The sequence below is a fragment of the Podarcis liolepis genome (assembly GCF_965112155.1).
Source record: "Podarcis liolepis genome assembly, chromosome: 5".
Taxonomy (NCBI): domain Eukaryota; kingdom Metazoa; phylum Chordata; class Lepidosauria; order Squamata; family Lacertidae; genus Podarcis; species Podarcis liolepis.
Window position 1 is genome coordinate 47120537 of NC_139556.1, and position 16911 is coordinate 47137447.

The following is a 16911-nucleotide window of genomic DNA, read 5'->3' on the forward strand; positions in this document are numbered from 1 at the left end:
ATTTGTTGTTGCATTTGTGACACTACTTGAGGGTAGATTACAATACATTTCCGTCATGTCAGGTTGAAGTCTAGTTGACATTGTCATCCTAGGCTATATTTGCAGGCACGTTATGCAGCCACTTTCTGGAGGTGAGCAGATCTGTTTTGGATTGGGGATTGCTCAGCAATCACATGCATGCTGCCTTGAGTTCTGTGACAAGAGAAAGGTTGGCTATAAATGTCCTAAATAAAGAAATAAACTGGTACTTGGACTGTGTGACTTTCAGGGCTCATGTGATGGAACACTCTTCTGTTCCAAAAAAGGCCGTAAACAAACTTCGTATATAAACCAGATATAAGCAGGAAGGATTATAGCATGGCCACATGACTAGGTAGTGGAATTTTCATTGCTACTATTGAATTGAATTGAATTCAGTCATGTGATGGCCAACCTGCAGTCCAAAGTAGTACAACCTAGACACAGATATGCTACTTCAGTGTGAACTGTGTCCGGGTGACCTTTTGTGGGATTTCTCTGTTTGGGGTGCCTGGTGGTATATAGCTTAGCTTACTCTCTTGAGTCTTCTAACTCCATCTGCTTTATATATTGCTTGGGTTTTGTTCTTCTTTATATAGCACTTTTCTTTTCCTGATTCAAAATAGCAAAATTACAAAATTAAAACTATTTATAGTAAAATAATGCCCATTTAAACCAGTTAAGCACCAGTCCAGAAAAAGTTAAGTCCTGCTCTGGTCAATTTCACCAAAAACCAAACCCCTGTGTTGCAATAAGAACCAATCACAACAATACAAACACAACACATAGGCTAATATTTAGTAGTATTGTTGTGACTGGTCCATTTCTCTGCAACTGGTTACTTGAGACTAAAAAATCACATTGATTCCAGTGAATTTTAAGCACGACTAACTTTCTGGATTGCAGACTTAACATGTCTTTCAAAAACAATGCAAACAATCCATTACGATCCCAATAGTTTGGCTTTCTTTCTAAAAAAAATAATAATCTGACAGATTCTTTTTCACTGGGGAAAGACTTCCACAAAGCCTGCTGCTTCCTTTTTATGGTATTAGATTATGTGTGTTAGCCTTAGGGCTGCTTTATATTTTATGTAAAAATTGAGTTTGCCATCGGCAGACTGGTGCTTCCTGTGTAACATGTGAAGAACAGATGTTGGACCTTAAAACACCTTTTTAGGTATGAAAAAGAGCTCTGATGGGGCTGTGGCTTCCCAGTGCATAAACACAGGCATTTAAGGACGTATGTTTGCTGTTGACATATTACACAATAGCCAAGTTTGCTATGGGTATAAACACAGACATATTTCCTGCACCAAAGACATGGTGAGTGACGTGATCCTCAGATCGGTAGGAGAGGATATGATGTGTTGGATGATTCTGCATTAGGATAGCTGGTTCTTCTCAATTCTTGCTTGACCAGAACTTGTTGGCTGCCGTTCAAATTCTGAAAATATAACCATAATGTTGGTGATGCTTGAATAGCTCGCTATGACCCGGTCAGTAGCTGAGAATTGTAAGTGGCGTCTTTATTCGGACTGCAAAAGAGACAAGGGTTAGGAGATGCAGTCTAAAAAGGCCACTTCACATGAAAAGCTGTTAGATCCAGGTCACTGAGTTTGGTCGTCTGCATTTTATGATAAAGTCTAAAAATGCAGATTTGTAACAACCTATGTTAATGAATTCCAACTGCTCGAATTCCACACTGAATAATGGCTGGAATTATGAGCAGCAGTGATTTACAAGAGCTGGTTGAATGCAATATTTTTTCAAAATTAAGTTGACGGAATGCTGAAATAGCACGCTATTTTGATTAATGGTTTTTTTTGCAACAAATAATGTGTTGGCAAAGGGAATTCTTTTCTTAACAATAAAACAAAGGTGATAGAATGACAATTTCAAACGTCCAATAAATTTTTAAAATCTAGTATCACATTTTAAATGTAATTTTGTGCATATGGAGAATGGCAAATGATACCTCTTTACCCTGAGGCTGCCCACTTTTCATACATCAGAAATATTCTATTTAAATGCAGATTTTGATTTGCTAACTGGTGTAGTGTGTAAGAAGAGATGGTAAAGAAGGCAGGAAATCTATATCTTTTTAAAATTAAATATCCGATTCACATGTCACCCTATCAAGGCGAGACATTAAGGTATTTTCTAAATATGGTGGAAATGTGTGTTCCTGGGTCTACATACCCTTAGTGTGATGCATGATTACAAAACAATGGGGGGGGGGGAGAAGTTACATCTAAACTTTGTAAAAGCAGTTAGACACCAAAGGAAGAAAAGCTTTTTAAAAGCAACAGATATTTTTGTACTGAAGAGAAGGATAAACTAGTATAATCAACAAAATATATCAAGCTTAAAATACGCTTAACTTGAGTACACTATGCCCTTTTGGTTGAACTTGGAGATGAGCTAATTATACACTGTTGTAATAATTTAGAAATACAAAACCTCTATTCAAGACATCCTTTGTACTAACGTAGATTATGAAATTCAACTCTAAACCACGTGTTTCTTTTAAAGGCAAGATTTAGGGGCAGGATGGAATCTATCCAACTGAAAGGGGGGCACCAGAGAATGTTAGTACAAAGATGACATGCCATTCTTTCCCATAATCAATTTTCTGTGTGAATTCCTCTGTTTGGTTTCACCATCAGTTAAATTGAGGACTCCCAAATACTGATTAGGTGCAGCATGTGAATTTGAAACACACAGTAATAGAATCAATATTCACCAAGTTTTGTTAAGCTTCTGCAATCTGTCATTGCAAAAAGGGGGGAAATCCTCTGGCATTTGAGGCATGGAAGAACATAAATAGCAAAACTTTTAAGAACAGAGAAAACTTAGATGTGAAAATATGAGCTTAGCGAGTGATCCTGTGAGTGCATAATTGTAGTCTCAGTAAGTATAGTGGGCCTTACTCTCAGGTGAATGTACTCAGGATTGCATTTTAAGACCAATTCCTAATATAGGGCATCTGGAATTATTGTGTGTATGCTTTTAGTTTGAGAAAGCTTCTGTGTTTGTCATTTGTTAGATAATCTGATTCCTGAACACAGTTATCAGTGTAATTCTCAGACATGTCCCACTGTCTGATGTGGCCTTATAACCCTAGTAATTGTGTTTAGGGTTGCAGCCCAAATATATACTATTGCTGCTAAGTGACACTAACTTACACACTTTGGTATCTGACGCCTATTAGGTTTTATTGACTGTTGTTTTGCCCTAGGCTTCTTTGCAAAGGGAACTCTTCCCTTGCTCATAAAACAAAAAAAATAAACAAGATTTTCTTAAATAACATCCTTAGAAATGGAAAAAAGAAATGTTAACAATCTGCTTGGTTGCTGTAGTTAGTACCACTTACGCATTATTAGTGTTTTGAAAAGTCCATCATTACCACTGGAGTGAAATCTTCTGTTCCTGGCAGAAGAACCTTTTGGTCTTAGAACTTTTCCTGAACCAAAACAATCCATTCCGTCTGTGAGTGGAATACTCTGCATGTGCATGGCAAGTTTGTCAGAGATGAGCCTTTAGATTTCTGTGAGAATCTAGATTCCTACCCTTATAAAACTCTCCCTGAATGTTTGAATTACTTACTTGCGCCTTGTATAGCAGATTCTTTGCACTTTTCCACCTATATTCCTTGTTCCCAGCATGTGATCTTGGTTCATGGCATTTCAGGCAACTATTTGGACAATATAATTTAGTTTTCTGGTCTGTGTAACATTGAACATGCAACAGGGTGTGTTTGATGGCTGGAAAAGGCCCTACAGCGGAGGCTTAATGGCACTATGGGTTGAATCCAGAAAGATGCCAGTGGAACTAATTCTGATCTTGGCACTGTTTTGCAGACAGTTGCACAAGAGCTAGCAGGAGACTTCGCACAACACTGATTTAGTGCAAGTATGCATTATCACATGGTCAAGTGCAATAGCTTGTCCAGAAGGACATGCACAAAATATTATTTATTAATTTTATAAAATTTATATGCTGTGTGATTGAAAAAAAACCTCAACATGGTTTACAATGACCTGCACTAGGAGGGAAACACAGGCTGGATTTTGGTTCTCTTTTCTCATTCTAGGATTAGAAAGTACTTCCACTTCCAGCTCAATATATTCAAGCATATAATACTTACATTTTGGAGGGGGTGCTTTAGTTAAGGTATTGGTATTCAGTTCAGTGTTTCTTAATTTCTTTCAGTATGTATTTTGGGCGTCCCAGATAGATTTTTTCCCATTGTATTTGGTTAATAATGCCACAAAATAGTTGCATATCTAGTAACATTTTATTCCACTACAAGTTTAAGATTGCTTTAGTCTGAGTTTGATAGTGAAAATATATTCATTGTATGTGCAGTGTATGTATTCATTCCTAAGTTTGTATGAAATAGAATAGAACTTGGGTGTCCTGAGTATATTTTGTTTGGTTTTTCTTTCCTTCTTCCTCTTCTCAAATTTTTATTTTTAAATGTATATCCTGGCTTTCCTCTTTAAACAAGATTTCAAGCTGAGTATGTCAAGAATCCCATTAATTCTGTAACCAGATAATGAGCATAAAGCTAAAAATACAATAATAGCCAGAATTAAACATGTGCTCATTTTGTAGAAATGGGAAAACAAAGTGGCACACACCATTTTTCTAATAGATCTCAGAGAGACAGAACATGGTGGGCTTCTTTCTCCATAAGTGTGTTACCACCGTAGAAACGATCCTGCTCAATACTGCTGTCACACAAATCTCCAAAAGGGGAAACATCCACATAGCAAGTTCTTCACAAATGATTTCAGAAGATAGGGATGTTCATGGGAAAAAGAAATGCCAGATAGTGAATTTAGCTTGTTGCAGAATCCAGATATCTTAAAATTTTGCACAGGTATTCATTGTACCATGAGAACAGGAAAAATATCTGAGCTCCACATAAACACCATCGCTTGTAACAAACAGCCATTGTTTTTCAAGCATGGCTAGAACTCAAATATGATGATAAATTTGGAAGTTGCAGATTTGACTTTCTCCATCTAATATTTGTCTTTGTGTCAGTGTGTGGAAATATTGCTAATGAGTCATTTGTAGAAAGTAAAGCAGTTGATAAAGGGTTTCCCTCCTAAACTTTCTCTCTGAATGCAATGTTCTATTTAGTAGTACAAAGCAAAGGATATTCTTTCACTAGGTTTTGTCTAAATAGACTACATCAGCGGTTCATGAGTTGGATCAGCGGTTCATGAGTTGGATAGCAGCCCATTGATCACACAATGAATGCCACTGGATTAGATACAGATTACTGGTCTAACAAATGACTCACAGTGTTGGTATAAACTAGAAATAAGTGAACTGTTCAACACTCACAACTGAAATGGTCTGTGTTCGGACAATAAACATTGGCCTTAATAAGCTAAGATATTAATGTGCTGGTTGCACTCACAGTTGCTTCACTCCTCCATTGTGGATTTACTGCATTTTCTGGTGGGTGCTGTTCTACTTTTGCACTACTGGGGAAACAAGTCAGGAAGCAGTAGTTAACCACAGATTCCCATTTTGTTCAGACTGGAAACTATGGTTAATGGTTTCCAAACAAACTAGGATATTAGCCAACTTTGAAACATGGCTTTATAGCCTGGCTTGCTTTATTATAGTTAATGACTATAATTTCCTAGTTTGGATATAAGAGGAAGATAAGGTTTATACGATCCGAAGGGAACCATAACTGGACATAATGGGAAGATATGGTTAATTAACTCTGGCTTCCTGGCATATTTTCTGACACGCAAAGGGAAGAGTGAATCAGCCGCATGTGGGTGCTGGAGGAACCACATTCATATCTTGGCTTCTTAAACTGAGTTTTCATACAGCATAGCCAATGGGGTTACATCTCACTTACCTATTTTTATTGATACATGAATTAACTTGTCATTGTGGATTTACTGTATTTTCTGGTGGGTGCTGTTCTACTTTTGAGATGGTGCATCACAACTTCCAGTAGAAGATGAGTTGTATCAGTTTACAGGTACTTTCAGTCATCCCAGTGACAGTTAGCTAAATGAAAAAAAGTTTGCTCATGAACTATTCCAAGAAATAGATTACTATGTTAGTTTCCCTTTAGTCCGGTTGAATAACAGAAAGACAACCCTTGGGGGTTAATTAAGATGACCGTGTAATTTGTATGGTCATATGGTGTTTTACCATGAAGCGGCCTTTTCATCTCCTAAGAGCAATGGGAAGAAAAGCTTAATTTCCCTATCAGCTTATACCTGTGTCTCATATCTGAGGTGGCTTTGATAGATCAGCACTTCTAGCTCAAAGTGGCCAGACTCTCATCAACACAGCTCTTGAAGCCGGTGAAACTGAAATAGGTACAGAATGTACAAATCACACCGTCCAGAGTATCTTACAACACCTCCCCGCACCCCCTGGCAGCATCTGGAGGTGTAACTGCAATCACAACAACTTCCTTGCTATCTTTTTGGAATCCTGAAGACTGGGAACAATTAAAAAATGCCTTATAGAGATGGCATTGAATTATAATAGAATCATAGAGTTGGAAGGGACCACAAGGGTCATCTAGTCCAGGAATCTTTTGTCCAACGTGGGACTCAAACCCAGGACCCTGAGATTAAGGGTCTCCTGCTCTACTGACTGAGCTATCATGGATGACACTTCAAGGCAGTAACAGAAATGGTCTAGAACCAAAAGTAACTTTGGACTGGAAGTTTTCTGTATGTATTTCGTTTTAATTCAACTACTGTAGATATGAGTGAAGTCTATTTCTGGTATGTGTCACTTTCAATCAAATTTTGAATTAATTTGTGATTAGTATTTTTTTAAGAATCATGTTTATATATGCATTTCTCAACTTAACTTTGCATTATTTGAGGCAACAGCTGCATTGGGAAATGTGAATGCTAGTGGTATACAGTGGTACAGAAGCTGTAGACCAGGTCAGTTTGTGTTGGAATTTGCAAAGTTCCAACCATCAATGCAAACCAGTAAGGAATTTGTGGGGTTCCACCCTGTTTATGGAGTAGTCTTTCCAGAGAGGCTTGCCTGGTGCCTTCACTGTGATTTTTTAAGCTGCAAGTTAAGACCTTTTTAGTCGCAAGGGCTTTTAAATATCTGTCATACTTTCTGTTTTAAGGAAACCTTTCAAAGTCTGAGATATTCTTTACTTTATAATTTGATCAGCTCATTACTACTATAAAGGAAAGTTTTTAGTCTGAAACTTACTGTTTTTATTGTTGCATTTTAACCATTGTATTGTACCTTAGTTTATTGCTTTAGTCTTCTTTCACCCAGAGAACACGTTACTTGATGTTTGGCCACGCGGTGGTAGATAGGATACAGGTTGGTTTATCGGTTGCTAGACTAGTATGAATAAATCTGAATATTCCAAGTGGAGCAAGTAACAGTGAAGCACAAATTCTTTTTCTTGCAGTAGGTCTATGCCCTTTAAAATAATATTTAAACACTGATTAAGAAATTACTGGGGGGAAATACCCAAAGAAAACATGCTTGATATATGAGCATCTTAATTTTCTAATACTTGATTGGAAGCTGCTGCTATGATTTTAGTTAACTATAGTAATTCTTTACCTCTTTTTAAAAAGGAGAAAAGTGATTGGAATGGATTTACATATTGCCTTAACAACTTTCACAATAGTGCAAAGCTCCCATCAAGCATGTTATCAGATTATTTTATTATGCCAACATTAATATTGGAAGCACACACATAATCTGGAGTCAGCAGGTTCATACACTACTATCTCATTAAATTTTCAGGCAAAAGCTGCAAAAATTAATTGGAGGCGTGTAATAGTTTAGAATGTGAGCTGGCTTATGGTAATATAAATTACATGAAGAGAAGACAGTTTTATATACTGAGAGAGGGAAAACTGGTTTACTTTAATGAGAAGAGATAGAAATGTGGAGCTATTTTTTCATTACAGATGCACTCTAAACTGTTTGGACTTACTTGATGAATAGAGTTAATTCTCTGCTACAGTTCCAATAATTCATGTTGCACAGTTTAATGACTTCTAGATAAAAACAGGATTGAAATGTTAATTTCTATGAAGAAATTGGAGCACTCTCATATATCAGGCTTTTTTTCTATTAAACTACTAGTTAATTTCACTAAACAGGTCTCTGGAGATATTTCATGCTACATCGAGCTTTGCATTTCCTTTTTATTAAAAGTTGGTTTGGTTTTGAACATTAGCTACTGGAGAATTTCACTTGTACTTAAAACCTTCTGCCATAGTTTATTAGAAGTTTTGTTTATTATAGTCAAGGCTGCTTTGAGATCCTGTTTTTAATTTAATGCTTAAAACAACTTAGGCATTACGAGTTGGATCCAGAGGTATCCCTCTCTATCCCCAAAGGTATTGACTGCTCCTGGAAAGGCTTCATTAAATCCGAAGATGTCCTTCTGCTTGTGCAAGAGTTTGCTCAAGCTCTTGCACATGTGGATGCAAAATAATGATTTATTTATTTCATATTCATATAAATAATTACCTTTTACAGCATTGTTGAGATTCTTCTGTTTGTTTTTGCACAAGAATGTATGGAACAAATGTTGGCGCACTATCTCCCCCACATCTGGTTCTTTGGCGACAACAACTCTGTATAGCTTATATCATCTTTCTTTCTTTACCTCCTGCTTAACTAGCCCTATCAGGCTGTTGAATTAGCTCTCAACCATTAATAATTGATATGATAATTATGCTAATAATTATAATAAAACAGTTATAAAACAGTAGATTTTTTCCCCTAACACTGAGCAATTACTTGCCCTAGCTCTGTTAAAAGACGGAAAGTTACATTTTTGTTTTTGATTTTTGAAACAGACCTCTCCAGATATTACCGTTAGATCCAGAGGTATTGCTGCCCAACTATTTCTTTATTTAAAGCAAATTTTGATTCTAAAGGATCTGTGTGTGTGGACCTACCCAAAATAATAACTTGATTCACTTTTAGTAACCTCTAACATGCACTTATGTAGCTACATTTTTTGTAGCTACTGAGTCCAGCTCCGAGGACCTTCTGGCGGTTCACTCAAAGTGAGAAGTGAGGTTACAGGAAACCTGGCAGAGGGCCTTTTCGGTAGTGGCACTTGCCCTGTAGAACACCCTCCCATAAAATGTCAAGGAAATAAACAACTACAGTGGTACCTCGGGTTAAGAACTTAATTTGTTCTGGAGGTCTGTTCTTAACCTGAAACTGTTCTTAACCTGAGACACTACTTCAGCTAATGGGGCCTCCCATTGCTGCCGCGCAATTTCTGTTCTCATCCTGAAGCAAAGTTCTTAACCCGAGGTACTATTTCTGGGTTAGCGGAGTCTGTAACCTGAAGCGTCTGTAACCCGAGGTACCACTGTATCTGACTTTTAGAAGACATCTGAAGGCAGCCCTGTTTAGGGAAGTTTTTAATGTCTGATGTTTTATTGTGTTTTTAATATTCTTTTGGGAGCTGCCCAGAGTGACTGGGAAAACCCAATACAACAATAATAATTTGTTGGTGGTGGTGGTGATTTTTCCTTGTTCTGGTTGACAAAATAATCCTTGTAAACATAAATTTATTATCATCATGAAGTGATCTGTTGTCTTCAATATGTAGGACAGAGGGTGGAATCCGGTTGGTACCCTTGATCTCATGAACTTTTGATCCAGTGGAAGCATCTGTTAATGGAAAAGAAGGAGGGAGCAACATTGCTAGTTCTTTCTCTGCCTGCAGCCTCCAGTCTCTCCTGGAAATCTGCTCCAGATCTTTGAGGGGATTATCTAGAACAGGATGGAGGGGAGCGGGGGTAGGGAGAGTTGCAGAGGGAAGGGGGAATTGGCAAAAATAGCTTCCCTTCATCATTTGGTAGTAGGGGCCACAGATGGATCAAAATCACTTTCATGAGTTCAAGGGTACCATTTGGATTATACTCAGTTTTTATTGGGGTTCATGCATACTGGGATACTCAGCAAGTGAAACAGCAACAGTGCTGATCCCTGCTAGCCCACAGGGCTTTCAAGGTTTTAGTCATTCAGTCTTCAAAGTGAAATGCTATGTTGAGTAAATACAGATTACTACCAGGAATTTAAATCTGGACCAAACAGTAGACACCTTGCACTGGTTGTTTAACTGCATTTAGCTTTCCTTATTCATGATTACTTGGGTGGTCTTCTCTTAACCCTAGGGCAGTGTTCCAGCAGATGTACCTTCTGCTATTAACTGAGTTTCTGTAGAAGATTTTTTAATACCTTGCTATTGTGCCTTGACTTCAGTGCTCAGATAGTATACTAAATATTGTTTGGCTTGTGGGTGGTGGCTGATCACTTTGTTGTTGACTTTCAGACAGGTCAGAACAGAAATCTTGTTATTTTGTCAACATGGCTCTTTGGGAAAGGGCAGGTCTAGATCCAGTTGTGTGAGACATTGGATACTATTTCTGTTGTGTGGTGCTTAAATATTTAGTATATAGAGTTGTTGCTATATGGTTCATGGGGGGGGGGGGAGTGGAGGCAAGGCAAGGCAAGACCTTTTTATTGAGCCAGTCTCAAGCGCACTAGTCCTTGGAGGTTGCTAGCATCTGGAAATATTTGTGGAACTAACAATACATTCTCCCTCATCCCTTATTTTCCTGCCATGTTCATGTGGTAGTCCTTTTTTTCTTTTTAATCTAGTTTACTTAATCACTGAAGTAGCAGGGTGCTTTTCTTAAGCAGTTAGTTGTGAGAGTAATGTTAAAGGGTGAATCTAAAATGGCATTTTCTTTTATTTGTAGTAAAACAGCAATACAAAAGATAAACAGAAGAATAATGGGGGGGGGCAGAATATGGACCAGACCAAGCCATATTCTCATTTCAATAATTTTAGTCCTATCCATGATAGCTAGATGGAACTAAATATATGACCCTCCAGATGTTGATGGGCTCTGGCTTCCATCTTCCCCAGCCAGGGTGGCCAGTGATCCAACAACCTCTGAAAGACCATAGGTTCCTACTCATGGTTGTATACCAGATGCGGAGAGTGATTAACAGTGCTGCTGTTGATACATAATGGAGAAGTTGTAAGCTTCCTAGAAGTGTCTAGTTGATTATGTTGGAAACAGATCCCTGCTACTTGGGCTGTTAGATTCATGGGTTTATTGGTTTGAGATATAGTAGATATAGATATAGATGATAAACTTACAAGATACAGAGAATGTGCAAATGGGATCAGGGACAAGCTGAGTAGCCCTTCTTCCTGGCATCTGCACATAGTGCAGAAATGCCTGAAGGGAGGGAGCCTCAGGGTTCCAGATCCCATGAAAGCCTGTACAGGTGAAAGCCTCCTCCCTCCCTCCAGATGTTTGCACAGTATGTGCAGATGCCAGGAGGAGAGGCTGTTTGGCTGAGCCCTGTTTCTACTTGAATGTTCTCCTTAACTGTAATACCTGAAGAAAGTGTTTAACTTGATAGTGTCTGTCACATGTTAACAAATAGTAGGGGGGAGGACAGTTGCAGTCCATTCCCATAAACAGAAAAATGATGTGCCTGCTCTAATTACAGAAGCCCTCCAGTCTGACCTCAGCAGAACTATTTAGCTCAGTTAAAATGCCAAGTCAAAGGCATTTGCAACTCATTTAAAACCCAGGGGAAAGAGAGAATGCAGTTTTATAGTTCCTCTATCATAAAGGACCAAAAATTTAATTGGGAACTGTAATGTAATCCATGTTTATATGTGATCATCATCTTCATTAAATATCGCTCTGAAAATCAGGCAAGTAAGGTTGATAAAATACCTGGGTTAAGAGCACCTAGTGGGATTTGAGGGTGCAAAAGAAACTAGCTGTAGATTTTAGGGTCCTTCACGATTGCAGCTAGTCTGTAGATAGCACATTTTCCTAGATGCTGCAGCCTGCAGAACAGTGTCCAAAATGTGTGTTTGTACACAGTCTCCTCAGCTCTATTACCACTATTGGATTGTGCTATGTATCTAAATTTACCAAACTGCAGTAGCCGTGAAAGATCAAATGCAGCCCCAGGTGGAGAGAAAACCATACATTCCATCTTCAAGATAGTAAGCAGTTTCATAAGTGTACCACAGCTATTATTTTCATACGTATCTGGTACACAGGTAGATGGATCCAAGAGGTTAGCCCACTATAGTACGTCCCATTTGGAATAAGCGATGAGCTAGCTTTTTTGCATATATAAGGCACAAGTATTGGAGAGGTACAGGTTAATGAGCAATATGAAGTCTAGTATGTATGTATGTATGTATGTATGTATGTATGTATATGTATGTATATTTTTTTAAATGTCCCACTCTTTATCATAAGACTTTAGGGCAGGTTACAACAAGTACATATATTAAATAAAATATAAAAATAAAATACAACATTAATAAAATGATCAGCTATCTACTACTCAGGCCAATTCCACAACGTTAAACAACCTGAACAGAGACAGGTCTTCAGCAGGCTTGCATTTCTGTAGTTACTTAACATTTATGGAAAAGACAAGTTTCCAGCTAGTTTGACTTCTCATCCTGTGCACCCAGCCCTATTTGCTTAAGCTTCCATATCCCTGAATTCCATCTTGTACCATGCCCTCTTGGGTAATGGTTTATATTAACTGTTTTCCAAGTACAGATTGGAAATGGCAGGTGCCAGAGCCTATGACAGTTTTGCCCCAAGGCAAAGAAATTCTCTGCCCAGCGACATTAGATCAGGAAATTCCACGTCCATGCTTTAAAGCAGGCAAAAGACATTTCTGTTTTCTCCAGCCTTTTAGTTGGCTTAAGGAAAGTGTGTGTGTGTGTGTGTGTGTGTGTGTGTGTGTGTGTTACAGTCTTGTATGGCACAGCCCTAGGATGTTTGTCAGGAAAGGCACTTTTTAAATGGATGCCTTCTTACATTGTATGACTTCAGTATTTGACACTGGGATTTAACAAAGTGTTTCATGTATGAGGTGCGGTATGCAATTATTTTAACCCATTTTGCTTCCTAGTGTGGAAAATCTTCTTAAAACGGACCTTGCTAAAGTCATTGTACCATATACAAAGGGGTTATTAAAATGCATTCTAGAAATAGAAAATTGGATTAGATGAGACACTTTTGGCTTTGAGGCCTTCTTCAGCCTCATGGCCAAGATGTCTCATTTAATCTCATTTCCTACTTTCTGCTTTGAATTTTATTAACCCCTTTCCCCCTCTTCTCCCTCCCCCCTTGCCTTTCTCAGCTTGCATTTGTTGATGCATTTAGTTCCCATTGCTTTCCCATCCTTCGCATGTAATAGGAACCCTTTGGTCTGATAAGTGGCCGGTGCCGTTATACTTTATGCATATGAATTGCTTTTACATCAAGAAGCGCCTCTTCCCATTTTCTTTTGTTCTGTCACCAAACTGAATTATTTCTTCTTCTTCTTGTCCTCAACTCTTTCATTTCCCTTATGTAAATAACACCTGACAATTTAGTTATTTTATGTAAAGTAGTGCCTTTCAAACAGTAGCAGAAGGCAATAGGATTTTGCAGTTGAACACCAGTCACATAGATCATCAGGAAAATCTGAAGAGATCAGAAATGTTGCAGCGATTTAATGTACCTCATTTTTCATCTCTTGAAATTTACTGGCCTTCAATGGTTACCCAACAGTGCATTTATATAATGCTAGTAAAGGAAACTTGCATTTTTGAAGCAGAAAGTATGCTCCTGTCTACTATGGGAGGTTTCCCTTCCTGCACATCATATTCTGATAGCAGTGTGTAATGGTCACATACTATCTGAGCCCAATATTTTGCCCTACATGCAGCTTGGGATTCCATTGTGCTGTAATGCTGGTTTGGGGTATGAGGTGAACTTAGTGTCCCAGATGTTGACCATTAAATGTAAAAAATATCAACTTCGCAGACTTTTCTTGTAGTTTGCATCTTTGTCTCTGGGTATACCAAAGTTTTGATTTCTTGGAAGTCTTCAAATGCTTACTCTTCTCCATTCAGACTTTATTTGCTGCTGCTGTGTTGGACTATTCAGCATCCTAGCTGGTGTGGGAATAAGTTAACCATTTGGCAGATCAATTTTTCGCCTTTTTGATAGGGGGAGGGAAATGCAAGAGCATCCAGTTTTTAGATAATTTAAAGGTAGAAATAATGATGTATAACATAGAAATATAATGTCAAGTAAATACAGTGTCTAGCAATTTGTATATACCTACCATACTGGGAAGTGCCTAGTGTCATAGTGTAATGAATAGAATAGAATAGAATAGAATAGAATAGAATAGAATAGAATAGAATAGAATAGAAATTAGTTTTTTTATTGATTTTTGATTGATTTTTTCTGATTGATTGGTAGTTTTTCCTGAAGTTATTTCACCCACCCACCCATTTCTATTCTTTAATCTCTTCTCCAAACACAGACCCCAAATATACTTACAGAGCAATCTTTTACCCCAAAGGGGGAAGAGTAGAGAAAAGTAGTGAAATCCCAAAGTCTGCCGTCTCACATCAGCAAGGGTAAAAGTTGGAGGAATATTTTTCCTGACATTCTGCTACACCACACAGTTGATTTATTTATATAAACAACTGTCTCAAGGTGATTTACACATAAGATAATTAAAAACAGTTAACACAAAACAGCAGGCACATTTAAAGCAAGACTAAAACCCAGAGTAGATACTTGTGGCAAAGACCCGTTTTATCCAGCTGGAAAAACCTCTTGGAACATCTTCAAGTGCAGGGGTAGGCAACCTAAGGCCCGGGGGCCGGATGCGGCCCAATCGCCTTCTCAATCCAGCCCGCGGACTGTCAGCGTTTTTTTACATGAGTAGAATGTGTCCTTTTATTTAAAATGCATCTCTGGGTTATTTGTGTGGCATAGGAATTCGTTCATCCCCCCCACCCCCGAAAAATATAGTCCGGCTCCCACACATGGTCTGAGGGATGGTGGACCGGCCCACGACTGAAAAAGGTTGCTGACCCCTGTTCAAGTGTTTCCAGAAAATGATGATAGTGGGCATGTATTGTATCTTATTGCTTATAGTGCACCACAATACTGTGAGGGTGTAGAAAATGTAAAGTGAGGATTGGTGATGTTTGCCTTGCTGTTGCTTCTGATACTCTAACTGTTCTTGGATTTAGTCATGTGTTGTTTACGAAGTTCTCAGAAAGGAACCCTTAAGCTGCTATGGACAGCACCTTGTTCCTTGTAAGAGTGAAAAGCAAAGAAGGGAACAGGAAAGTATTTGGTGAAGGAAAGTGAGAAGTAGTTGAGGCTATAGCCTACTTCAGGCATCTCCTGCCCTCTGCTTTTGTCTTTGAACTAGCCCTGAGCTTTTCTGACAACATCCTAAGTGATAACGGTGGGCCGACTCTGTTAATACAATCTCCTTTGCTTGAACTGACCTCAATTATTAATTTTTTTGTAACTACCCATTGTTAACTGGCAGCTTGAAGTGCTCCTGAGTACTTTTGGATGGTGACATCACTGACTTTCAAAAAAGAGAGGGTGGTGGCCGTTGTTTTTTTAAAAAAATCTGACTCAAGGTCATTGGATCGTTTGTCTGCTTGACTGACCAGTTTCCATGGATACATGCTGCTGACAGCTTCTACACAGCTGAGGAATAAACAGAACTTTGCTTTCTAAGAATTATGTATGTAAATCTAAAGATGTGTGATTAGGGCTTAACTCTCAGGTAAGTGGGCATGGGATTGTGGCCACACGCTCTTACCAAAGCATAGTTACAATGCTGCTTTGTTTATTTTAATATGCTGGCATTCCCCCCCCCCCCCCCAATACTTGTAAATTTAAAAGACTTTCAGAATACAGCTTCATTCAGTCTTTAAAATTGCAGGAGGCTTATATAAATCACACTTTTGTGTAACAGCTTCTTTGTTTGCTCCTGGGTCATTCAAACCGACCAGAAAGCCTTGACTACAGGTTCAAATGGTCTTAAATTTGATACAAAGTGTTAGCAAAATTATGCAGTAATTGGAAAGCATGCTGAAATTACAATGGAAGGTGGGCATAGATCTCTGAGTTGGGTTATCTAAAAAGAGCTTCCTTGAAGCGTCTCCGTCACAATGTTCAGCAGGAAGACCAGTTTGTGTCTCATTGTTTTAATTGTATGTTTGCAGAAACTATTTTAAACTTGCTTCTCCCATGTCAGTTTCAAAGGACTGGATTTAATCCACTGAAACCATAATGCAGCTAGAAATTTAAATAGATGGTTATATACGTTGGAAAGAAGCCAGCAAATGGAAGGACAATGAAGAGCAGGTGTGTAAATGTTTAGTTCGGAATTTCTCATTCTCTCCTCTCCCACCCACCCACCCTTTTTTTTACTGGTACACGAGCCAGACAAATGAAACTTAACTGAAAAAGTCAGTGATTGATCACATCTTGGGTAAAGGGTGTAAAAGTCTATAAGAAGAGAAATGTTTTTACTGACAGAGTGAAATTATCATATTAGTGTATTGGCACCTGTCAGGCCTGACTAGTAGGGTGCTTTCATAAAGTGTCACATAGTGACATTTGATAGGCATTTAATGCAGTGGGACAAAAGAATGGGAGTTTGTGCTGCTAGGGATTCTATTGGTACTTTTAAGGCCATGTTTTGACTGCTGACAAAGCCTTTTTTTAAAAAAACAACTGTAGCAGTAAGTAACCCAGTATACTGGTATACGTCTCCAGTTTCACAGGAGGTGATTTGCTGTTTCTTTGGTGTGTATGAAATGAGAATTAAATTTATTAGCTGTTGCTTACAATATGTGTTTCTGAAAGCAGTGTAAATTCAACAACAACAACAAAGCGTTCTTTTCTGTGAAACAGATGAAAGGCTCTTCATACTTCTCTCTGGAATGAAAGGTGGATATGAAGCAGGACATAGGAGTGAGCTTTGGCTAACCCTAACCCTA

At 38.3% G+C, this 16911-nt stretch overlaps 1 protein-coding gene and 2 long non-coding RNA genes across 7 annotated transcripts in view; 2 read left to right on the top strand and 1 right to left on the bottom strand.

Moving 5' to 3' along the window:
* The window catches only part of CTBP2 (C-terminal binding protein 2), a 205315-nt gene that overhangs the window by 50974 nt on the left and 137430 nt on the right, over positions 1 to 16911 (top strand). The gene's annotated exons all lie outside the window — the stretch shown is intronic.
* LOC310708210 overlaps positions 1 to 16911 on the top strand; it is a 173670-nt gene that overhangs the window by 19329 nt on the left and 137430 nt on the right. The window lies entirely within an intron of this gene.
* LOC310708224 lies at positions 1261 to 14253 on the bottom strand. Its single transcript, XR_014526927.1, has 3 exons — positions 14211 to 14253; positions 7999 to 8062; positions 1261 to 1464 (listed from the first exon to the last, which is right to left on the bottom strand). It is a non-coding gene; the product is annotated as an uncharacterized lncRNA (long non-coding RNA).